The sequence below is a fragment of the Python bivittatus genome, unplaced genomic scaffold, assembly GCF_059951505.1.
Source record: "Python bivittatus isolate LINGU-HERP-01145 unplaced genomic scaffold, Pbiv_v1 ctg000700_np1212, whole genome shotgun sequence".
Lineage (NCBI taxonomy): Eukaryota > Metazoa > Chordata > Lepidosauria > Squamata > Pythonidae > Python > Python bivittatus.
In genome coordinates this window covers 16523345-16549890 of record NW_028277098.1, presented here as the reverse complement: position 1 = coordinate 16549890, position 26546 = coordinate 16523345, and the positions used below count along the sequence as shown (strand labels likewise).

At 38.6% G+C, this 26546-nt stretch overlaps 1 long non-coding RNA gene across 2 annotated transcripts in view; it reads left to right on the top strand.

Annotated features, from left to right (window-relative positions):
* Window positions 1–26546, top strand: part of LOC112540954 (uncharacterized) — a 117886-nt gene that overhangs the window by 5169 nt on the left and 86171 nt on the right. For both annotated transcript variants that reach the window (XR_003084985.2, XR_015798460.1), the window contains exon 2: window positions 4773–4836. This is a non-coding gene — a long non-coding RNA (uncharacterized LOC112540954). The remainder of the gene's footprint in view (window positions 1–4772; window positions 4837–26546) is intronic.

Genomic DNA, 26546 nt, shown 5'->3' with positions numbered 1-26546 from the left:
CTGCCATATCTTCCTAATATGCCAACTTCTGTTTTTCTTCGTTAGAATCAAATCAGCACACTTGCTTCCTGTATGGACAGACATCAGTATTTTTAGCAGTAGCGTCATCAAGTGTTGAACATTTGTAAATAGTTATAATTATGGTACCCACCAGTTGTGTGGGGACACTTTCAAGGAATTGACACTGCAATTTCAATGCTGCCTTGGAATTCTGTGAGTTGTAATTCCAACACACCTGGAGGTTACCAGGCTGGCAAAAGCTACAGTAGGCATAGACTGGAAATTGAGGTTGAATGTGGCCTTCTTACACTGCATCTTTACAGATGAATATTTCTGCTACTGACATTAAAAGCATGGACAATTATTCCAGCTGATGTACCAAAGTTCTGACCGCAAAATCTGAATCAGCTCTCAGACCTCATAATGGTGTAAATTTGGCAACCATTTTAGAGGTTGATAAAGCTTTCCCAACTTCTTTTCCCAATATGTAGATTTTAGGCTATAGTCTCCTACATTATAGCCATCAGAACTCCTCCCTGATAATAACCATTAGAACTCTATCTGGTCATCAGGTCACTACATGAAAAGAAGAAAGGACAGAAAAAGAGCCCAAGTTAGACCATCCTGGGATTTTCAAAAGGCGACAATAGACATGCTACATGCTAGTGAGGCCATCTTCTCTTTCTAATACTGCCATCAGTATTTGCAAATGGAGATCAGAAATCTGCTTCATCTCTCAGTTGAGGTAACTATCATCCTTAAATGAATCCAGCAATTGGATCTTGGCTAGCTTTCAGTAATTGCCTAGAGTAGAAATTACAGATATAGGAAATAATTAGAATTGTAAGAATACTTCTCTTCGGTGGTATGTTAGCAAGCAAACACAAACCACATAATTGGAAAGGTACTTTCAGCAAGATTTAGGGTTTCAGTTCTTTGAGAGGAGCACTGAACTTGTCCTCCTGTAACTAGTGGTGATTAGAACGCTGATTGATTTCTTGTCTCTCCTCCACATATGAGATTAAGAGTTATTAAAACTCTTACAAAACTGTAAGTACTTTGATTTGGCAAACTGGTGAGAAAGAAAGTCTTTAGAATATGGCTTTGGTAACTGTACTCAACATCCTGTGGAAAAAAATTCCTGCCATGCTGTGATTGCTAAACATAATGGGTAAATTACATGAAATGTTCAGCTGCATATTATTTGTTTTTTTAAAAGTTGTTTCACTAGGACCATGGAGACTCAGGTTCAGATCCCAGCCATGGAAGTTCACTGGGTGACTTTGGGCCATTATTTTCTTTCAGCTCAATATATTTCACAGGGTTGTGTGCTGTCTTGAGCTCCTTTAGAAAAGCCAGAATATAAATTTAATGGGGAAAAAACCACCCATTTTTAAAATGTTTATTTTATGTATTATTTCAATTTATATGCTTCTCCCCACCCCCACCTGCCGTCATATGACTAAGCAGTTAACAGAGGTTAAAAACATTAAAAAATACAACTGAAATTATTAAAAGCACATCACATTGGAGACAGCTGACAATCAAAATATTAAAGATGGATTCATAGAGCAGCCTGACCTGCATAGAGGTTACAGCTGGAGTGAAAGAGCAGCAGAATTGGTGAATGAAGAGGTTCATTAATCTTCTGGGAAGATTCTGGGGCAAAACATCCTGTAACGCTTTCATGGTTGCAATTACCAGGAGCAAAACTGACTTGAGGGCATCTTTACCTTTTTACCTTTTGGTAGCTTTTCTTTCCCTTCTCCCCCATCATATTTGAGAAAAGTACTCAGGGTATTTTTAGTTGAAAATAATTACACTTCCACCCAGGAGTTTCCCTCTTTAGACTGAACCTAGGTTGCTCTGTTTTGTACAACTGCAACAGCAACAACTAAGGAAAAAAGCTGTACAACATTTACACATACACATATGCACACACATTGCACTCCCCTTTTACAAAAGGGTTCATATAATAAGTATTATCAAACGGTCTTGTCACATATCAGCTTTGTCCATCAGTGCATTTACTTTGTGCTTGTAATTTCTTCTCTGTGCTTGTAGTTTCTTCTTATAGCATTGTTCTTCCTTCTTCAATAAATTCTGTGGTTATGCAGCTGTTAAAAAATGGGCAAGGGAGGATTATAGAGACAAATTGCTGGGTCCTGGGATCAAGAAACAATTGAATTTAGCTTCGTCTGAAAGAAAATTAACACTGACATATAGGGGTAAAAGTGCAGATTTGCTTCAGAAAGGGAGAGAAGTGATTGGGTAGAAAGGCAAACTGATTCACATGCCTCCTGGGAATGTAGAGAAAATGTGTTTGTGAGTTTAGGTACTAGACAGAAATGAAAGTCTAGTATCACGTGGATTGTTGCTTCCTAGAATGCCTTAAGGTCTGTTGTACTATGATTTACACTAATCAGTTTTCATGTTTTCAATGAAGAAGTCTTTTACCTGTCAAAAGTGATTATGCCAAGAAGCTGTCCTTACCACTATGGGTAGAGGTACCTCTGCAATTTTAGAATGTTCGAAAGTCTGCTCAGACTGCCACCATCTTTATCAGCAAAATGCAAATCTAGCTCAGGAAACAACATGAAGAGGTGAACTTGTCTTACGCAGCTATAGAAACTAACATTTCTGTAGAAAGAAAATGAGCTGCACAATGCATTTGGTAAGATTAAAAAAATGTTAAGGGGAACCTCAATGTATACATATTTCTCTGTGGTTCTTTGTCAGCTATTTCAAAGGGAGGGCGATGAGGACTGTGTCTGAGTTCAGTGACATTTCTGTATGGTAGAACTGAACCAGATGGCCACGTGCTCTTTTCTTATTTAGATGAGAGTTTTCCTTTCAATAACATCTTTCTTCTGACCTGCTTAAAAATTCCAGCGAATGAAATCAGCACAGGATTTTCAATGCTAATTGACCATGTGCAGAGGAAGGGTTAGTGGAGAAATCAGTAGGGCCATTGTGAGATACACTACATCAATCTCGCCTTTGTCTTGCATACTTGCTAGCTAAAGCTGAAATAATTAGGAATATTTTATTTTTATGAGTTGTATTAGAATTGCTCTAATGTATAGGGGTGGGAAGAATAGGTGGGTGAATTTTTTTTTCTATCAGATGCTGCCCATTTGGGGTGCCATCTAGGTACAAGGGTATTGCTCTTATCTCCAGTTTATGTCAGTTTCACATGTACTCCATTTCATCATGTGCCTCTACTGATCTGTGACTTTTTTAATCCACCTCCCCACCAAAAAAATCTTCTAAATAATGAGAGAAACTGCATTTTCATCAAAAGTACATATTTCCTAGATGCATCTTAATATCTCTATTAAGCAAGTCTTGAATTGGGAAATTGAAAATGTGCAAGCTGGTAGATAATTTAAGTTTCTAGCTGCACATTATACTGAGTGGTGTGAATCAGGTTCTATCAGAATTCACTAGGATCACATTCTGTGAATATCTTTGGTATATTTCATACCCAGTGAACATTTTTATTTAGTGCTTATTCTAAATGTATTAGAAAAACAATGGACATTATGATGAAGGGAATGAGTATATTAGAGGTATGCTCAATTCTTTGACTGTTAACTAAAGTGTGTGTGTGGCTCAGCAGACATTGCTGAGAGGCAATTTACAAATATAAAGATACAGCACTATTCAACAGAAACATACAATCACTTGCTGGGCTAAATACTAAACTATAGGTACATTCTAGATGTCACATACATCTATAAAATTCAGATGATATTCTTAAATAGTTTGCAACACATGGCAGCCCTTCAAAATTGAATAAAGATTAGGCTTTATTATGGTGTCAGTCTTGTCACATGCTTTATAGTAATTGCTTATGAAAACTTAGGATATAACCTGGTCAAAGTTAAACTTTGTCAAACATTTTATACACTGCTGAAATTGTTGCTAAATCATTCCTACATTGTAATATTTCTATTGCCTTGACAAACTAATCATGAGGATCAAACATTTGTTCCTGGAGAAATTTCAAAATGTTGCTACAGACACTATTTCAGGATTCATATATTTCTAACAAGATTCAGAGTATTTGAGCGTATACTGATAACAGTATAGAAATTTCTTTTAGACATATCTAAGAGAAACATTGCACATATTAAAGTCCATCATTAAATGTCTGAATCAGTAAATTCTTCTGATTATTGTTGATGAATATATGACCAGAATTTTTTTTCTAGGCAGACATTCATCAGCAGTAATCAACACCACACATGCAAACATTTAACTGCATATGCAACAGTTTGTGGCTTCTCATCTCAGAAATACCTAGAAGAATTTCTTAATAAACATCTAGCCCAATGGGGGAAACTGTAGTTCATTGGAAGCTGATCAAGACCATCTCAATTAGAATGTCAGTTATAGTGAATGAGTTTCATGAAAATTCAGCACACCCATCATTTCAGCCTTTCTCTGAAGTTGTTGCCATAGGAGTTTTACATTGTGTACCAAGTTATGCATGCACATCATATTTGACCATTGTTAATCACACTAAAGATGGTTACAGTTGTTTTGATAAAGTACTTGTAATCTGTACACATGTAATCTATACTTGTATAATCAATGTGTCTTCCGCTTTGTTCCCCCCCACCTCACACCAATTTAAATTCTACATTAGTGTAGCCACTCTATGCATCTGATGAAGCAAGATGCAACTCATAAAAGTTTGTGCTTTTAATAAAATTTGTCAGTCGGAAAAGGTGCTACAAGACTCCTTCTGTTTTTTTACCACACAGACTCTCTTCCTGCGATGAAGAGTTGTACCCAGTAATCTGAATTCCTGTAGCCTTTTTCTGAGGGGTAGGTGATATTTTTTTCTGTCTTTTTAAAATTGGGTTAAGGCTGTGTTATGGATTACACTAGAGTTTTTTCTGGCTTTAAAATGTCAAGAATCTGGGACATTGATTTTAACACTGTAGTCAGGCTTTTGTGTCTGGAGCCATGAAAGGGGTCTCGAGGGCTGCATGTGGCTGTATGGTCTTCTTGACCTATTAAAAGTTTGCCTTAAATAAATAGCTTAGTACATTTAGTCAGAGAAGAGCCAAGATATATTGGTGTACTATAGAGCTTGAAGAGGGTGCTCTCGCATCATACTCAACATTGAAAGGCAGCCTGTAGCACATCTCTTTGTTTGCATGCTAACTCGGTTGTCATCCTTAAAAATATTGCTTCTGTACTGAGTATAGAATATAACATGTTCTTATTTGTATCTTTTGTGGTTTTCTTCCTGTATGCTTTATTTTTCTTTGACAAATGGAATAGGCAAGCATTGTGTATTTCGTACATATTTGAGATCTGATAATGGCATGTGAACAGAATAACTAGGATGTCAGCCACTCTTTTTTATTCCTGTTTTTATATGCAGTTAGGAGTAGAGATGGAGGAAAAATTCAGTTTGCATTTTAATGTGAAATTATCTGATTTACAGTGCTCAAATCTATATATAAATTAAACTTAATTTTATAGAGATATTTATACCTTTCCCAAATTTATAGTGATATTTGTAGCTCCAAAATGCATATAAAATATGTATGTTATGGAAAAGTTTGTGCATCCATTTTTTTAGGAAAATGTTAGCATAAAAATGTACTGACTAGTGGAAAACTATTTTCAAAAATTGAATTACCAAAACCTTTGTAGCAGGGGGGTATGGAACAAGGCTTCTCCTTTTGGAAAGCCGTCCTGGGTTTTGAGTGTGTCACCAGCTGTGATCCCTGGGCAGAGATGGGGGAGTGGCTGTTATTATCTGGGAGATTGTTATGCCTTTCAGAGGCACTGCCCTGCAGATAACCCAATGTGAGCTCTTATTTATGAGGCTGGACTCTAGGGAATAGATAGGATTGCTGCTTCTGTACTGGTTTTCCTAGCAGCATCCCTGCCTGAGCTATTCAGTTTGGTTGCAAGCTTGGTGATGGAATTTCCCAGGCTTATGCTCCTGCGAGACTTCAGTCTACCATCCTTGGGCACTAAGTCTGGAGTGGCTCAGAAGTTCATGGCCATTATGGACCTGGCCCAAGTCATGAGGGCCCAACACACTGCAGGATCACACATTAGATCTGGTTTTTGATCTGGCATTGGCAATGTGATCTGGAATTGGGGAATGTTTCTGTCCTTGTCATGGACAGGTCACTCTTTGATTGCTTTGGAGTTCTCCATCTCCATTCCCCAATGCAGGGAAGTAGGACCTGTTCACCTAACAGACCCAGTTGGTGTAAAGAGTAAGGAAGATGGCCTTGATTGACAGAGGTAAGCCAGATTTGTTACCACAGTGGGGAATAAAGTATAGTCAGATACTTTATTGGTGATTGATGTCAGCCACACTGTGTAGACCAAACCAAGAAATCAACTCTACATGACGGCTAACACTACTTTTGATATCAGCTGTCATAACAGAATCTTGCAAATCTGATTGTCCTTTACTAGCCCCCCAACCATGTGAATTAGGGAGGTGTCTGCCTGAGCTGCTCTTGCATACTGTGACTCATGTTTTTTGCCCTTGTTGCATTAGTAACAGATCTGGCCTATCTCTGTCAAGATCACCTTCCCTACTCTCTACAGTTAGGTTTCAGAGAACACTTGGTGGAATTCCTGAGGATCTAGTGTACAGTTTGGCTAAGGTCTTAGTCACAACTTGGAAAAAGAGAATGGTGACAACCTTAAGCTGGATTGGTCCTGCATGGCCTCTCTTTGTTCATGGATCCCTGTGGGTCCTCAGGTTTCAGAGGGACTCTGGGAGATGAATCAGAAGAAATGCCTAGAGTGATGCTGGAGAAAAAAAGAAGAGCAAATATGACCAGACACAGGAGTCTTTGTTAGAGTTTATACCAAAAAAATAATTGTTTTGTTGCTCTTATTGCATCCACTGACTCTTTTCAAGATGACTTGCATCTTGCTGGGGAGGACCAGTCTGGAAGATCACCTGCAGAGCTGTTTTGAGAATTTTTTTATGAAGCCTGTCAGTTAAAATCACTGGGATGCAATTGGAGTTGGACTCTAGTTATACAGATCTTGCAGAGTTGGCTAGATTCAAGATCTGACATAGTTATCTGGGAAGAATTTGATCCTGTTGGCCCCGAGGAAGTGGGCAGGGTCCTTGGAGTGTGAGTGGGTCCATCTCATTTTAGATTGCCTATCTTGGTTAGTTAAGGCCTCCAGGAAGGTAGCATGGCTGGGTCCAAGTGGCGGTGGATTTTTCTTGAGAGAGGGAGTGGCCCTGCCTGTACTTGAGGCGGTAGTGGTCATCTCCAGTCTCGAGAAGCCGTTGCTCAACCCAACCATGCTGGATAATTTCTGAGCTGTCTCCAACATTCTTTTCTTAGGGAAGATTGTTGAAAAGGTGGTCAAGCTGCAGTTCCAAAATGTCTTGGATGAAGTGGATTATCTTGATCTCTATCAGTCAGGTTTCACCCCTGGACAGAGTATAGGGGCCACATTGGTTGCTCTTGTGGATGACATATGGTGGGACTGAGATGGAGGTGGTGCATCCATCCTGGCCCTCCTTGATCTCTGGGTGGTCTTCAGTACCACTGACCATGGTATCTTTCTGGACATGCTCAGGAGGCTAGGACTGAGAGGCATGGTGTTGCAGTGATTCACTTTCTTTGATGGTTATTTCTAGTCAATGTTGATGGGGGGAGAGATCTAGCCGAAGGGGTGGGTAGGTGAGGGTTTGATTCTTTCCCTGCTCCTGTTTAATATCTCTGTGGGACCACTGGGTTAGGTCACCTATTAGCACAAGGTTAGATAACATCTGTATGCTGATGATACCCAATTTTACATCTCAACCTTGGGCTCTCCAAATGATACATACCATTGAGGTTTTGTCTTAGTATCTGGAGAAGGTAGATGTCTGAATGGGGAAAACAGGCTCAAACTCAACTCTTGTAAGACTGAGTGGTTGTGAACTATGGGACTGCCTGGGTCCAGAGATTTTCCATCTTTTGTTCTAGATGGGGTAGCACTGCCCCAAACAGACCCAGCACACAATTTGGAGCCCTCCAAGACTCACACCTCCTGTTCAAAAAGCAGGTGGCACCCATAGCTCAGAGAGCCTTTATACTTGTGCACCAATTGTGCCTGTCCTGGATCAGGATTTCCTTGTCACATCCCTTGTCACATTGTTCAATTAATGCAGTGTGCTCTACAAGAGGATGCTCTACAAGAGTTTCTGCTTTACCTGGTACAGCATGGAGCTCCATGGATAGTTATGGGCATAACTCAGCATGCCCATGTTAACACCTCTATTTTGTGATCTGCAGTGATTGCCAGTTTGCTTCCTTGTTCAGTTCAAGGTGCATATGAAGCCCTTCATGGGGCAGGGCCATGCTAGTTGCAATTTTGCTACTTGCAAAATTCCAATTATTTCTGTCTGTCCAGTAAGATCTGACAGGATCGGCATGCTCTAGGTCCTGTTGTTTAGGCGATGTCATCTGGTGGACCCAGGAGATATGCCTTCCCTGTTCTTGCTCTTGCCCTTTAGGACAGCATTCCTCTCAAGATCCAGCTGTCTCCAACCCTGCTTGCCTTTTGGAAGGTATTAAAGACTTGGTTCTTTCTTCAGGCATTGGGTCTAGAAGTGGAATAACCCACTGGATGTGTTTTTTTCCTGGGACTTTATATGTTTATATATTTCTGTTTTAGTTTATGTTTTTACACTTTCCAATTATGTAGTTTAATAAAATGTATTGCTATTATTTGCTGATGTTTGATGAGTGTCTATATAACTAGATTAATTGATGATTTTATTTCAAATATCTATATTTTAAAAAGTGCATAAATGTGCATATTAGAAGGAATTCTCATGAAATATGTACAAATGTTTGTGCATGCTTAATAATTTGAACAGAAATGAGATGGAGCAAACTTTGGGAAAATGAGTTTGAGAAAATGAGAACTGAACACAATAACATTTGATAGATTTCCTTCCCTTAGTTTAGGAAAGAATCTCTAGAAAGTTGAAAGATTAGTGCACAAGAAGGAAAATATTGAGTTTATGAAATAACAAAGGTTCATGGTTCAGTCCTAGCAGTTCAGATGAATAATCAGTTGGTTCATACAGTCTAGCCTGCTATGCTGTATTTAGATTCTTCATGAAATTCAATCCCATTTATTTATTTATTCATTTACTTATTTATTTAACATATATAGCCACCCATGTACTGAATCAACTCTAGGCAGTGAAAAAGAATAAAAAAGACAATATAATTAAAATGATGTTGAAGCCCCAATAAAACTTGCATCCATCAATTAACCACACTATGCCAACTCTATCAGCATTTTAGCCCTAGTGCCTAGAGGGAAAGCCAGGTCTTCACTGTTTTTCTGAAGGCCAACGGATCAGAACTATCTGTATTTTAAATGGTGATTGTTCTGTAAGGCAGGCACAATGACAGAGAAGGCACTGTTCTGAGACCCCACCAAGTGAGAAAACTCGGAATATGCCCACTCTGCCAGATCTACTGGGGTGGGGATAGGTGGTCCTGCAAATAACCTAGTCCCATGCCATGTCGGGCTTTAAAGGTGATGAACAGCAACTTAAATTGCAGCGGGAAGCCTACTGGAAGCCAGGGCAGCTCACGCAGCAGTAACGTTTTGTAGGTATACAGTGAGGCACCCACTACTGCTCATGCCACTGCATTCTGGACCAGCTATAGCTTTTGAACGCTCTTCCAAGGCAGCCCCATGTATAGTGTGTTGCAGTACAGCCACGCCTTGTTTAGTGACTACTTTGGTTAATGACCATTTGCAAATATGATGGTAATAAATGGTAATAAAAATCATTTTCAAATCAATGCATGCATTTATGACCAAATTTCATGCACCTGACAACAAAAGCCTTCAGTTTGAAACTGATTAAGGTCTGGTTAGTTTCAGGCAGCAGTGCAGCCAGCTGGAGGGTTCTAATCAACTAATTAAAGTCACAGAGCTGAGCTTGTTAACTTGCAGTTAGCACTTTTTAGGGTAGTACTGTGCTGTGGAGAAAAGCAGCTCAGAAAGCAATAGCTTGTTTAAGCAATCTCTCTGCCCTACGAGGGGGCAAAAAACGGGGAAAAAATGGGTCAGGCACAGGACACTGATATAGAGAACTTTACATGAATGAGACGGCAGCAACTAGTGATCTTTGTTTACTTATCAACCATTTTGCTTAGTGACCAAGTCATTGGAAGGGAATGTGGTCTCTATATGAGGAGAGGGTGTAGTCTAATTGGGAGCTGACTAAGGCATGAGCATGTGCAATGCCTCCCATTATATTTGTGTAAATACTCTTCTAGCCACATCTGCTACCTATTCTTCAAACAGGAGCTGTGAGTCCAGAATAAACTCCAGACTGTGTACCAGTCTGGCTGGGTGACCATAACACCAGCCAGAGTTAAAGATGGCAGACCCCTAGGGGGCCCTAAACCCCACAACTGCTCAATCTTGTCAAGATTGAACTGAAGTTACTTCTTCCCCAGTCAGGCCCATACAGTCTCCAAGCGCTGGGAAAGCACCTTTATAGCATCACTTGGACAATCTGGGATGTACAGTTGAGATGTACAACTGAATTTCATCTGACCCCATGTGACTGATAAGTTTGCCCAGTGGTTTCATGTAGATGTTAAATAGGAGTGGGGAGAATATCAAGCCCTATGCCCCACCCCCACAAAACAGAGGCCCTCTGCCCTGCTATGAACACCAACTGAAACACCCGACCTTGGAAGAAGGAGGAAAACGTACCATGCTTCCCATTCCCAACCCTCTTAGCCAGCCCAGAAGGATACCATGTTTGATGGTATCAAAAGCCAATGAATCTAGGGTCAGGATGAATACATCAACTCATCATGGGCCCACCAGAGTTCATCCACATGTGTGATCAATGCTGTCTCAGTACTGTATCCTGGCCTGAAACCTGACTACAGAGGATCCAGATAATCCACTTCCTCCAGAGCCCTTTGAAGCTATAGGCCTACCAACTTCTCAACAACCTTCTCCTAAAAGGGAAGGTTGGGTACTGGACAATGTAAGAACCTCTTGAGGAGTGGGTGAACTACCATCTCCTTCAAGGGACAAGGAGCTGCTTGATGGGAGGGCTTGACCAACTAGGAGGGACATGGATCTAACATATAGGTGGTAGAACTCAACAACCCAAGAAGTCTATCCACTTTCTTATGAGTAACTCAGTTGAACTCAGCGCAGATAACCTGACAAGACCCAGCCCTCAGTCATCTCCATAGGAACTAGTACAGCCAGAGTCTAACTCTGAGTGGATCCGAGTAACTTTATCTGACAGTTAAATCCTCACAGCAGCCTTGCAAGGGCTTCCACAAGTCCTCCTTACTAAGAAGGGACAAAGTCACCTGAAACAGGCTTACTAGAAAGAACTATAGGCACAATAGGGCAGAAAGATACATTTCACCAGCCTTATTGCCACAAGGTGGTCCTTTATGCAGGCTTTACCTTTGCTAAGTCGGACTAGCTTTTTGTCTTCTTCAGTGGCATCTCTTCCATCATTTCATCTCCCAGAGCTGCTTCAAAAACCAAGGGGCCCTGCAGGATCCACATGAATAAGTCTGTATAGGCATAATCCAAGGCCACTGTTGCCTCCTCATTCAAAGCAATGACTAAGGCCTGGGCCAAACTGTGCACCAGAGCTTCAGGAGCAACCCCAGATTCCCTCTGGGATTTACCAGGTCCATTAGCTCCTGGGGCGGACCAATTGAACAGGATCCTCCTCCCTGCGGTAGGCAGCACCACAGAGAATTCTACAGTGAACAGGAAGTGACTGATGCTTGGCAAAGGACTGGTGAGAATGTCCTCCGACTCCCCCTAGAAAATAGTGTCATCTATCTTTTTTCCCAAAATGTTGCTGTCAGAAATAATCCTTCATTATTATGTGAGACTTAAAGCCTTGTTTTGAAAATGCACTTATACCTTTTCTGTAGATGTTGCTTTGTTGAGAAGGTTAGATTTGTAGCCCTACTTAGTTTTCCTGCTATGCTTTCTACTAAACATACATATGCTATTAGTTGTGTCCTAGCAGCATCTTGCTAAATTCTTCTAATACACGTATGTGGTTCTGCCGTTAATGATGGCCAGAAATACACATAGGCAGTACAGAATATGGCAGTTAATTTGCTTGCTGAAACTGTCATATGGAATACATCTTGCCAATTTTGAAATGACTGTACTGGCTTCCAGTCTTTTCTGGGCTAAATTCAGGCTGCTATATTTAACCTTAATATCCCAAATCAAAGTATCTGAAGGAATATCTCTTTCTCCACAATATTCTCTGGTTATTAAGATTCCCATTGGGAAGGTTTTTGTCGAATCATTTGATATGAGGTGGGGAGGCAGTGATCCAGGAAAGGTGCTTTATTGTGGAATAATTTTATCATTTGACTCTGTTCCCCAACATATTTTGTCAGACACTACCTTATTATAATTAATACTTAGAAAGAAACTCTTATTTTTCTGGCCTTTTTATCAGGTTTAATTCAGCTGATTAGTTTAGTTGCTTTTTAAATACTCTCCTGTTGTAAGCTTTGGTTGTATTTTAAGATTAAAAAGATTATATACCACAACAATTATCTATGAATGCTTGTAAAAATATAGTAAAATGCACTATCAGTCCTTGATTAACAGCTTATGCTGTCACATATATGAAATAACATATATGATTTGGGTACAGTACTATACTGCTAATCCTGCATGTGCTAAATTAATCTAAATTTGTGTGGAAAGAACCAACAAATCAAATGGGTGTTGGTTCTTGCCATTTGTCATTCTTGGCCTTGAGCTAAGCTTTTTCAATCTTCTGGGGTGAGTTACTTCTGAACGTTGATGGTAGGTTTGTTGTGTTATTTTTGAAACATCAAGTTATGACTACAGCAAGGGATGAAAATTGTGAGACTAATAAGCAGGGCAGAAATCACAGTGAAGGCGTACTTGCAACCCTGCCTGGAGACTTCAGCTCAGATATACTATATCTGTGGAAAATACTGCAGATTTAACCCTTGGAATAAAACAAGGAAAGAGGGATCTTGAAAATGCTTGAAAATAACATTGCGCAGCTATAGCTTTGAGAAGGCCTTAAGCGTTTTGTTTTTCTGAACTGATTCTGAAGGTTAGATGATTTAAAATTGTATGAGTTAATATGATGTTTTGTTCCCCCAGAATTGTTTATTAATGGAAAACTTTTATTGTGCCTCATGGCCTGTATATAACTAGGGGAGGGGGCAATACATTTTAAGGGCAAATTAGGGGCAAAAAATAAGAATCTCCTGCTGCTGGTAGGCCATTACCATCCCATACCATATACAAGATAGAGCTTCAGTTAATCCCAGCTTCTTGGGGAAAAAAATATAAGAAATGTAGTGAAGGAAATAGACATTGATAATATAATTTTACTATAAATTATTTTACAAGTACTTATTTAAAAAGAGGAAGTACAGAGTAGGAAGGCTAAAAAGTGTAGGCAGGTTTAAATTAGCCAAGGAAATGGAATCACAGTTGCCGCCTGTATATTAAATATACTATAGACTATAGATTATAGACAATGGAAGTACTAAGTATATTCAGGAAGGCAATAGCCAAGGACCTAAATGTCTCAGAAGGACATAGTGAAATAGGTATTCCTATATACTTAAAGTTCTGGAAGGTAGAGAAACCCTACCCATCGCTATACTGTTGTGTTTGAGTATTGTAGGAAGTTTAAAATGGCTTTGGTTCACTAACACTCTTCTGCTATACCTATTGCTATAAGTGTTGGGGCAGATACACTAAATTCTAGAGCAAATATTGATTGATTATGTGCCATTAAGTCATTTTCAACTCCTAGCGCCCACATAGATAGATTTTCTAGATGACAATCTATCCCTAACCTGTTCTTTCAAGTCTCTCAACGGTGAAGTCATCATCACTGTAACTGAGTCCATCCACCTTGCTGCTGGTCATCCTCTTCTTCTCAGACCATATATTAATCAGCTTGAATGAGAGCATTTATTGGAACCTAAACTCTAAATTTGAAGCCAATTTTTAACATAGCTTAGAGCTTGGAAGTCTTCCCTTTCGGTTCATTTTTCACTTTCTACCACTATTGCTGCTACTTTTCCACCTTTGAAAAGCTTTGAGAGGATCCTGAAAAACGTGTCTGATACCCAACTATGATTCACTTAGTTCATTTTACTCAGTCTCTGAAGAAGGAAGTGGGAATTGGCAAGAGAAATAGCAGTGCAACAGACTGATTGAATTCTGTTTTCTTGTTTGGCAATGTTACGGAACTAAGCTCTCACATTGCTGAAGATACGGGTGCTTCTATTACTTGTGTGCCCCCAAGCTTGAGTCCAGGTAATACTGGCTGACATATAGTTAAGTAAAGTCAGTGCCTCCTCTCAACATACGTCAGAGATACCTGGGGCAGAGAGGAAGTTTAGATCTCAATCTATTAAGAGACCTAAAATTCTCCTCTTTTTCTGCCCCTAAAATCAGAACAATTGCTATTACTTTCTAAGGGAAAATCTAGCACTTATTTCTGAAAGCCTAACTTGAGGTCCTCTTTTTTATTTATTTTAAGTCCAGATCAAATAATGGAAACATCCAGATTCACAACACACATTTAATAGCTAAGCGGAGCCTGAAGTCTGAAATAACACTTTGTGTTGCAGCCTGCCATTTTGTGGTGGCAGAAAATTGCTTTGTGACTCACATACGTGGGACTAGCGATATTTAAAAGAAAATTAGGTTTTCACTGTCTTTTTCCACTTCTGTGCAAACAGTTATGTTCTCTGTAAGACAAGAAAAGTTTTGCTCTATCCACACTGAACAGTTTGCATTAACCACAGTATGTGGGCACTTCATCATTGCACCTTTTGCTTGGCCTCCAGATTATATAAAACGCATTAAGAATGCTGAACAGGATTTTCAACTTGTCTTTTTCTCTTTATAGCATGAATGGTGAGGGAAATAGGCAACTATTCTTATGTGTTATACGCAACCTTAGATGCAAACAAAGCATTAGGGAAAAAAAGAATAGAGTTTGCTTACAAAATAAATAATGATAAGGCTTACCTTGCTAGTTTATTTTAATGACAGTCCATCAGATTCTATTAGCCTGAATAAGGCCCCTGAGATAGGCTAATTAGACAATATAAAGAAATATTAAAATTTCTTTGGTCTCAGTAAATTATCTGGGAAGTGCTTTGGGTACAGTCTCCCAGGGTTGGGGGGTTTAATTTTGAACCATTTCAAGCATGAAGTTTGAAGCAGGCTATTTTGAGCATTTTGAAAATGTTTTGAGCTCAGAGCACTTCCAAGAAGTTGAAAACAGTCCGTTTCACAGTCAGAACAGGGCATTTTGCTATCAGTGGTTAGACTGACAAAATGCGGAAAAAAGTGCTTTCCAGTTGGAGCAAAACTCTCTCCACCCCCCCATCCTCCACCCCCCCCGTTCTTTTCCTGGTAGGGCTCTGTTCCCTTCAATCGCTGCATAAGAGGAAATTCTATCAGTGCATCTCTATGCTAGGGGGAAAAAACCCAAACAGAAAGTCAAAAGAAACATTATTGAGCTTCTTTCTAACTTCTACTTCCCACATTATCATTCCTCTTCCCTCTGCTCCACCCTCATGATCAGATTTATATAAACCACTATTCAAGAAGAAAGGTGAAGCTAGTGCATAATCATGTGGAAATAAAGCAATTTATTTTATTTAATTAAAATTGCATGCTCTGATCCTTATGAATAAATAGAGTGGGGAGGGAATCCAGATTTTGTTTTTATTTTGTGCTTTCTTTTGCTCAAGGATTGCTGAGCTTTTAGCAGTTTCAGTTATGTTTACGCTTGTGATTAGGACAAAACAGAAAACAAAAAACCCACCCTCAGAGCTATGGAATAATACTGTCGGGATTGCCTGGACTTTCAACAGAGTGTAAAGTCTGTTTAGTCAGTGCCTTCATGCCTAACGCTAACCTTTCCCCTTGTCACGCCTCCCTGTTCCAGGTGCAACATTCTATCTCTCTGCCCCCCCCCCCCCACTGTTAATTACTTTGGGCCTGTTTTACTCATACATTCTGCAGAGTACAGACTCTACAGCACAGACTCTGTCCCACAAACATGACCTCAAGGTGTATATTTTAGTGCATGTCCAATATGTTTGCTAAAGATTTCCACTCCCTTCATTCTAGCCACAAAGACTAAAACAGCTTAGACTCAGATTCCCACCAGCTTCCTGACTTGCTACACTTGTGTCAAATACTGTGATATCTGTCTTGCCCATGAGATTCTATTATTTCTTTGGTTCGCAGTGGAAGGGAGCAATGTACAGAATCAAATGTGAAATTTAACCCAACTGTATGCCTTCTGGCTACATGCGTATGTGTGGATATATGCACATATGTCATATTTGAAGTCTCTATCAAACAAATACATCATTATACAGATCCCTTCTTTCTTAAAGGTTAAGATGGGGGTGTAGGTTAGGGATTGTTCATGGTAGAATATTCACACTTGCAACTACTTGCTGATACCTTGAATTAGAACAGTTCCCCCTTCCAAAAGTTTTCTTCACTCAGTTCTGTTAATTATGCTAAATAATACAAAATAGGAATATGTTCTGTATCCTGAAGCCAAGAATAGGGAGGAGTTCTGAATATATAATCAGATCTTTCAGAAACATAATCTACTGTTTTTATGTATTTATTACAAACTGATAACCCTGAGATAACAGCGTTTTTGCATTAAGAAAGAAGCTTCTAGTCTTCTAGGGCACAAACATTTCCAGCTTAGAGGATAAACACCATAGTTTTGTGGCCATCCCCCAACTATCACCACTGAAAAACATCTTGGTTGACTCACGCCCTAGGTATCCTGTACTTGATCTTGCTTAAAATCTGTTTTCTCTAGTAGTGGTGTGTAAGGATAGTGATTCCTTACTGTTCAAAATGGGAAAATGATTAAAGCAATCATGGATAATTAGTGCTATTCTCTTGAATGAGGAAGCGTAAGAGTCAGAGAATTAGCACAAGAACTCTTTCTTTCTTCTTAATGAAACAATATAATGTATTTACTGTGTTAATAATTTCTGCACCTAAAATACATTTCCTTTCTTCATGCACAACCTTAATCCAGTAAGTTAATATTGGTGACATTCCCATCAGTAAATACAGTGGGGCAAAAAAGTATTTAGTCAGCCACCAATTGTGCAAGTTCTCCCACTTAAAAAGATGAGAGAGGCCTGTAATTTTCATCATAGGTATACCTCAACTATGAGAGACAAAATGGGGGGAAAAAATCCAGAAAATCACATTGTCTGATTTTTAAAGAATTTATTTACAGATCATGGTGGAAAATAAGTATTTGGTCAATATCAAAAGTTCATCTCAATACTTTGTTATATATCCTCTGTTGGCAATGATAGAGGTCAAACGTTTTCTGTAAGTCTTCACAAGGTTTTCACACACTGTTGCTGGTATTTTGGCCCATTCCTCCATGCAGATCTCCTCTAGAGCAGTGATGTTTTGGGGCTGTCGCTGGGCAACACGGACTTTCAACTCCCTCCAAAGGTTTTCCATGGGGTTGAGATCTGGAGATTGGCTAGGCCACTCCAGGACCTTGAAATGCTTCTTACGAAGCCACTCCTTCATTGCCCGGGCGGTGTGTTTGGGATCATTGTCATGCTGAAAGACCCAGCCACGTTTCATCTTCAATGCCCTTGCTGATGGAAGGAGGTGTTCACTCAAAATCTCACGATACATGGCCCTATTCATTCTTTCCTTTACACGGATCAGTCGTCCTGGTCCCTTTGCAGAAAAACAGCCCCAAAGCATGATGTTTCCACCCCCATGCTTCACAGTAGGTATGGTGTTCTTTGGATGCAACTCAGCTTTCTCTCTCCTCCAAACACGACGAGTTGAGTTTAGACCAAAACGTTCTACTTTGGTTTCATCTGACCATATGACATTCTCCCAATCCTCTTCTGGATCATCCAAATGCTCTCTAGCAAACTTCAGACGGGCCCGGACATGTACTGGCTTAAGCAGGGGGACACATCTGGCACTGCAGGATTTGAGTCCCTGGCGGCATAGTGTGTTACTGATGATAGCCTTTGTTACTTTGGTCCCAGCTCTCTGCAGGTCATTCACTAGGTCCCCCTGTGTGGTTCTGGGATTTTTGCTCACCGTTCTTGTGATCATTTTGACCCCACAGGGTGAGATCTTGCATGGAGCCCCAGATCGAGGGAGATTATCAGTAGTCTTATATGTCTTCCATTTTCTAATGATTGCTCCCACAGTTGATTTCTTCACACCAAGCTGCTTGCCTATTGCAGATTCAGTCTTCCCAGCCTGGTGCAGGTCTACAATTTTGTTTCTGGTATCCTTCAGCAGCTCTTTGGTCTTGGCCATAGTGGAGTTTGGGGTGTGACTGTTTGAGGTTGTGGACAGGTGTCTTTTATACTGATAACAAGGTCAAACAGGTGCCATTACTACAGGTAACGAGTGGAGGACAGAGGAGCCTCTTAAAGAAGTAGTTACAGGTCTGTGAGAGCCAGACATCTTGCTTGTTTGTAGGTGACCAAATACTTATTTTCCACCATGATTTGCAAATAAACTCTTTAAAAATCAGACAATGTGATTTTCTGGATTTTCCCCCCCATTTTGTCTCTCATAGTTGAGGTATACCTATTATGAAAATTACAGGCCTCTCTCATCTTTTTAAGTGGGAGAACTTGCACAATTGGTGGCTGACTAAATACTTTTTTGCCCCACTGTAGATCATAAAAATTAGGATTTGTTTAGGAACATTATTTAGTACTTTGGATTTGAACTAGATGTAATGATGGGCAAAAGCTTAAGTAATCCAATAGGTCCCTTTGCATAGCCATTGAGCTCAAAAGAGCTAAACATGGGAATGATTGTGAATCCAGGTATATAATGCATCCAGGAGAGATCTTTATTTCTAGAGTGGGAAGGATCTTTCACAGGTGCAGTTAAAGGGTCATATTCTCATATTTCAAGTGAAAAATTTCCCTTTATTTCTAGAAGAAAGCTTTGCTCAGAGAAAACAAGAGAGATTAATATTATCTCATTATGATCATTATGATCATTATGATCAGGAGACATATAAAATGAGCATTCCAGCATAGCAGGATGAAAGAATTCCTTTATTCCGCTTGCCATCAAGTTCATACGAATACTATATTTTTTTTTAGTAACTCAGAATGGTGTTTTCCCTTTGATTCTTATAATAACCCTATGATATATAGTAACCTGGACTAAGAGGGAGGGAGTGTCCATATAGTAAGCCTCATATTTGATGATTCTGCCAACCAAATCTAACATTTTGTTCCCTACATTTGAATCAGACCAAGGCAGAAAGAAAGTTATGCCATGTCTTGTAAATTGTAAGCTGAGTGAAAGTGAAAGGTAAGCCCCAATATATGTGTGACGTTCAATATTGACTAGGCATTAATTGTCCCATAAATGCATATAAATCATTGTTTGAGTATGGAGTGTTTGCTGTGCTGAGCATATCTCGGTGTTATTGCTAGTTAATTAAATGAAGTTTTATTGTTAATTAGCCCAAACTGTTCAGATCAGAAGATGAATCTCATTTGTTTTTGATGCTCTTCTGACATCAGCACTGGGACTCCTAGTAATTTTCTACAATATTCAGGTAATTCAGTTAACCAATTTTTGTCTACAGCAATCCTATAGTTCCTATATTTCATTTAGCTGAGAAGTTAAAAAGATATGAACTTCCATAGTAATTGACGGCTTAGTCAGTAATTCTTTTATAAGAATTTATGTTTCCTTAAGTGTAACCTGCAGAAGTTTAAACCAGGAAATCACAGGATTGTGGGCTAAACTGGGAAATCAAAAAACATCTTGGAAGAATCCTATGGCAAACTTCTTTGCTGCAGTACAGAGGAGGCTTGCCATAGAATTCTTCCAGGAAGTCCATGTAGTCACCAGGAATCAAGACTGAGTCCAGAAAATTTAGATTTGTTTATTTATTTAATGTATAGACCTCCTGACTCCTAAATGACTCTGGGTAGCTTATAACTAAAAAAAAACAACATATAAAAATACAACCGACCAAGAGGACAAAATACAAAACCAAAACCAAAACAAATCAGATCAGATCAAAATAAAACAAAACAAAGCAAGACAAGATAAAACCAAAACATATAAAAAGGAGACTTTACACTCACCCTGTCCCTAAAGTTTAAGACCTTACCTTTACCTTTCATCACTGCCCAAGTCACTTTAAGGTGAGGAATCATGAGAAAGATTCATGGTAACTACACTATTTCTAAATTTGCATCTAAATTAGCATATACACAGGTTATGTTTTCTTTTTTGAAGATGCATAAGTAAGACATCCTTATCTAAAGCAGACCTGCATAACTCATAGAGGGGAATGGGCCAGATTAATACGGTAAAAATAATTACATGTGCAAAGAAATAGCTGGCATGCCGATCAGCTGTTTGGTGACTTGACCTAGAGGCACTTGGCAGTGTGCCTTTTGGGGTGGAACTGGCTGCAAAAAGCTAGGCAGTAGTGGCAGATCCTTCCTGGCGGTGGTGATGTTGGGGCGCAGCAGATTGGTTATTTTTCAGAAAATACCACCGAGCCACAGAAGGCTGCTTGGTGGGCCACATATTGTGCAGGTCTGATCTACGTCCAGTTAGATAACCTTTGATTTTAAATTGAATGACCTTGTGCTTCTCCTTCTTCAAAAGGCAATGTATGTTAGTTTTGATCCCAAAGTCTTTCTAAGCAAGGAGAGTATATGTGTTTCACAATGTACTAAGCCTTCTTTTTCATTTTGTTTAGTGGGGTCTTGGACATTTGCCCCAAGTTCCTGCCTGGAATTTGCTAGGTTGTAGTTAGTCTTTTGGGACGAGTATTTCTACCATATCTCTGATTCAGATTTCAATCAGACTGAATGCAGAGACAAAGAAGAATTTCACCTCTTGAAGAAAGCTGTTTATCATATTTCTGCATGAGCTGGACTTGCCTCTTTTAAATGTGGAGACATACTTGAGACCACACAAAGCACAGAGAGTAGATTCCTCTGTCAGTGCCTAATTTTTAACTTTAAAATTTAAGAATGGGTTTCCCAGTTTATTTCAGAAAAAATGTACAGCAGTTATCAAAAGTTGCCTAACACATTCCCTTGAGCAAGAATTCTCACATTCCAGATCTTTCTCAAGAAAAAGTAATACTTGGAAATGAACAGTAATGGCCATTCCAGTTGCTTCCTCTACAGGTGGAGAATTGATACAGGTTACTGTTTCATAGCTCAGTCATATGGGAAATATTTGCAATCCAGAAGGATCTAGATGCAATCCTTAGCATCTCCAGGTACAAATATGAAATAATAATGGAAATAAAAGGCATCTTCTACTTGAGGCCTTGAAGAATTACCCAGTCTGAGCTAAAAAGATGCATTTAGTTGAGAGCCGTAGTATCCTGCTTAATAATGAATTCAATGTTAATATTGTTGATGGACAGGAATTCTGATAACAACTCAGCTTCTGAACTGAAATACTACGAAATGCTGAAGAATATAGCAGAGTTTATTTTAAAAGACTGTCAAAGAGAATCAGCACTCAAAGCTAATTGGTTCACTGGATGAATGGAAGCATCAACCCCCCAGATTACGGCTGAAGCCAATATAACAGCTTCTGTTCATTCTACCCCAAGCCAATATATGTGCTCATAAATAGGTTTTGGTCTTGATTCTTTTTGTTTTAGAAATTAAACACTGAGAACAGTGGATTCAATTTCTAGGACCTCAAGTTAGAATTGTTCTTAGAAAGAAAATTCCATAGGAAATGACATCTACATGTATTTGAGTAAAGTTGTATACCTACTTGCAGACTTTCCCAAATGATTGGCTCAGGAGAAATTGATTTGTGTTCATTTTAGGTCAAATTGTGTTCATTTTCGGTCAAATTCAGTGGCAATTTAAGATGCCTCCATCGCCAGAGAAATTTGCAACTCTTGCCGAAACTTTCCACCATTCCCAAAGCTACTTCAAATTTTCCTTTGGAAAAAATTTCAATGGCCACTCTAGGCTCAATCAATAAAGTAATAAGCACTGATACTGTAGCAAGAAGAATTTATTCTCCATTACAGAATCATCATTATGAAAATTCCTTAGAGTTCTGAATTCATCCGTACCTTACCTTCCATTAATGTTATACACACTGAGAAATAATAATAGATTTCTTCAAAGTGTCATGTTGAAAAATATAGCTTATAAAAAGAACATTCATTTCAGCAGTAATCAAGAATCTATTCAGGTTGCACTGTTTGACCTACAGCACAGAGGATTTAATAAAACTGAAGAGAATATTATGGAAAGTTGAAATAAAATGTTAATATGTGCAGTAACATGGAAGAGATCAGTAACAACTAAGGTAACAACTTATGCAACACAAAAAAGAGAAAATCTGTGATAATGTATATAACATTTATGTATACTAATTAATTCATATTGGCACAAATATTCAAAATAATTATCATTCAAATAGAAATGCAACAGATATATCATCAGGCTGGCCAAGACTTTGACAAGGTAACTCTGTGCTGTTCTGTCTCAAATCCAGGTATTAATGTAGAAGGGAAACTTCAAGATTGCCTTCCTTTGTTGTTATGTAGATTTATATTTGTAGAGATCCATAGAGATGACCTTGGAGAAACTATGCAGTGATGCTTACAAGAACATGTACAAAAACATGCTTTAAACCAGGTAAGATAGAAAACATTAGACACTCAGGCTGCCTCTGCCCTAATTCCCTGGGGTATAAGAGGGAGGGAAGGGAGAATGCAGGCTTTCAAGATTCTGTTAGCTTATATCAGTGAAGTGTAGTTCTAGGCAAACTGGTAGAGTCAGTTTCCTAGTTTGGCCTACCTCAATGGGGTGGCAGTTTTGGATTCAAAAGAAAGGACTGCCCTTTATAAAGTTGAGAACCCTGACTGGAGTTGAACAGGCTTAATGCAGGCAAGGAAAAACTTATAGTCTTGTAAGTAGCAGTAAAGATGTAGGTTTACTGGAAGCCCAAGATATTTCATGTCTCAAGGAGTTTCCCTCCTTGAAATACAAAAATACACAAATATTTTTGTATTTTGAAATACAAAAATACACAAGCCACTGTACATAAGCAGAGAACAACCTCCACTCCATTCTAGCACTGAGGATGTTACCTAGCCAGGTAGTGAAACGTTTGCAAGAAAACAGCCAAGCTCAGAGAACCCCAAGGACTCCACAGTTCAACCTTGAGCTACACATATTCTCTTCTATTAGTATCTCTCCTTGTCCATTGTCAGATATATGATAGTAAACTTTAGTAGTTATGCAAACTACTAAAGTTAAAGAGCCCTTGGTTGTCATTGACTGTCTTGGAAACAAGTAGAAACATCAAGCTTGGCTCTGAACAAGAAATGAAGAATTGTGTTCTGAACATGCAGGCTAATACTTTTTTTATTTATTTGTTTACATGGCTGTTTTCTGACTCAGTCTCCAAATATGCACACTATATTTTCATGTTTTCCTCTGTCATTTTCAGATAAACATTGGAGCTGTTTCAAACTTCAGATGGAGGACAGTATTGTAAACATATAATATATGGCATATAATATAATTTTCAAATGATACATCGCATTCTACTATGTTGTACTTTACTTGGCAGGAGAAGATCTTGAAAATAGGATGCAGTGGTTGAGTTGGATTTATACTTAAGACTCAATCACAGTATTTTACATCTAAAGTAAAATACTATGAGACTGCTGGGTGTGGTCATCCATCAGTACAGGGTTAAATATCAGTATACTGATGATATTCATTTGTACATTTCAACCTTGGGCTTACCAAGTGATGCTACTGAGCTTCTGTCTCAGTATCTGGAGCCTGTGGGGGTCTGGATGGGAAAAAACAGGCTTAATCTCATAAGACTGAATCTTGTGGGAAACCTAGATCTGTGGAATTTTGTTCTGGATGGAGTTACATTGCCCAAACAGACCCAGGGTGCAGTTCAGGGGTTCTCTGAGTTTTGTGGCTCCTGATTAAAGAGTAGATGGCAGCCATGGCACAGAGGGCCTTTATACAGCTTCATTTTTGCACCAGTTGTGCCTAGTCCTGAATCAGGAGGCCTTGCTCATGGCCATTCATGCCTTGATTGGATTATTGCAGTGTGCTCTATATGGCTTGGTGACTATAGATTTGACACCCTTCAGGTCCTGTCACACAGGCAATGTAATCTGGTGTGGCCCAAGAAGCATCTCTTCTCTGTTGCTGCTCTTGCCCTTTGGAACAGCATCCCAGCTATCTCCAACCTTGCCTGTCTTTTGGAAGGCATTAAACGCCTGTTTTTTTCCACCAAGTATTGATCAGGAGTGTGATGATTAATTTTTTTTTCTTACATTAATGTGTTTGTATGTTGCTGCTTTGTATTATGTTTTTTATATTTTGCTTCATTATGTGGTTTTGGATTTCATTCTGTTACTGAGGATGCATGTTACCTTGAGTCATGTGCAGAGTATGGTGGCTATATAAATTGATTGAATAAAATAATAAATAAATAAATGCCATAAATATTAAGGTGTAGTGGATAGTTGTTGTAAAACTGAAGTACTAGAATCTAAATATGATACTTTAACTTCCATATGAAAATAAATTACAGGTGCACATAAAACCCCAAATGCCAATGTACTAATAGACCTTCAAAACATAAAAGCAAAACAATATACATAAGAAGTATATGTGGAGCAACTTATACAAAACACAGTAGAGCATTACATCCTAATTATAGAAACATGGATACAAAATCTTATTTATGTAGAGAAGAAGTAATGCAAGCAATTAAAACATTGAAAATGACAAGGTAGTGAGACCTGAAGGCATTCCAGTAGAAATATTGAAACTAATGGATTAAAATGTCATAGATATTTCAAAAAATGTTCATAATCTACAAAGCAGGGATTATTCCAGTTGATTAGCAAATATCTGTGTTTATTACACTACCCAAAACAAACAGGTGCATTGAAAAAATGCATTGAATACCGTATGATAAGCCTGATGAGTCATGTTTTAAAAATATTTATTGAAATAATACACAACAGGATTTATTGGAAAAGTGAAGCTTTCTTAATGTTTGAATTCAGGAATGGGTTAGGAACCTGAGATATCCTTTTTGGTATACAAAATTTAGTAAAACATTGTAAAGGTGTAAATTTTGGCATTTATGCATGTTTCATTGACTTTATGAAAAGGCATTTGACCAAGTGGAAAATAGCAAGTTGCTAGATATATTGAAAACTATACAGCTGGATTATTACAAAATTATGCTGGAAACAAGCAGTGGCTGTTTAAGTAGGAAGAAAGAAACAACACAATTTCAAATATTATATAGAATTTGAATTCTTCCTATTCTGAAGTTATTTTCACAGAATCTTTAGAAGAATGTCAAGAAGGTATAGACATTATTGATATATTGATATCAATGTATGCTATGTAGATGATACTATTCTATAGCAAAGAATAAGCAAGGTTTACAGCTTTTATGCAGTCAAGTGTATCAAATAACCCTTATGAGCTAAACAGAATCAGAAGCAAACAAAGAGTAATGATTATTAGTAAAATAAAATTTATGAACCAGTTATAATGCTAATAGGAACAGTATTAATACCTGGGCTATATTTTGAATGGTACATGGGATCACAGCATGGGAATAAGGAATTGGAACGAACAGGTGATAGTAGCTTTTCAAAAAATAAGTAAACAGACTTGCTGTCAGAGCCTAGGATTGGAAGTTTGTTGGCACATTATATGCTGTTGTGTTTTTACATTTTTTTGTATGGAGTTCAAGCAAAGACAGTGTCCCAAATGATAATCTGGAAAATAGAATCCTTTGAAATATGGATATGGCAGTTGCTTAAAATATAGGCTTACCCTGCACAAAATGAGTCTTTCCTCCAGAGAAGGGGTGAAGATAGGGGAATTGTGAATACCATCAAGAAAAGGAAATTGGAATATTTAGGACATGTGATATGCAGAGAAAAATATTAGAAACACAGTGCTGAAAAATGACTTATATTCTGGCTGGAAAAATGTTTTGGCAAAATACGTCCATATTCTAGTCAGTAACATCAAAGGAAGAAATGGAACCAATGGTTGCTAACTCTGGAGGAGATAGCACCAGGACAAGGCATGCACATTATTTTAAATATAAGTTGGAGAAGAAGGATGTAGGTATGAGTAGGGATTAAAAAAATATAAAAGGAAAGAGAGAGCAAGGAAGATGGTCATGATTAACATGACTAGGATTTAGCCTCTGAAGAATTGTTTCTTCAGAGTTTAAAAATATAGAACAGACCTTTTTCTGTATTTTACTTTATTGCATGTAATTCCTCAAGAATGTTTTCCTACATTATGAAGACAATGGTGCTTCCTCCACCCCTACCCCATTATGCAAACACATCTCTAAATGAAGACCTTCATGCCTGAATTCTGTTTCTTCAAGAAAGCCTC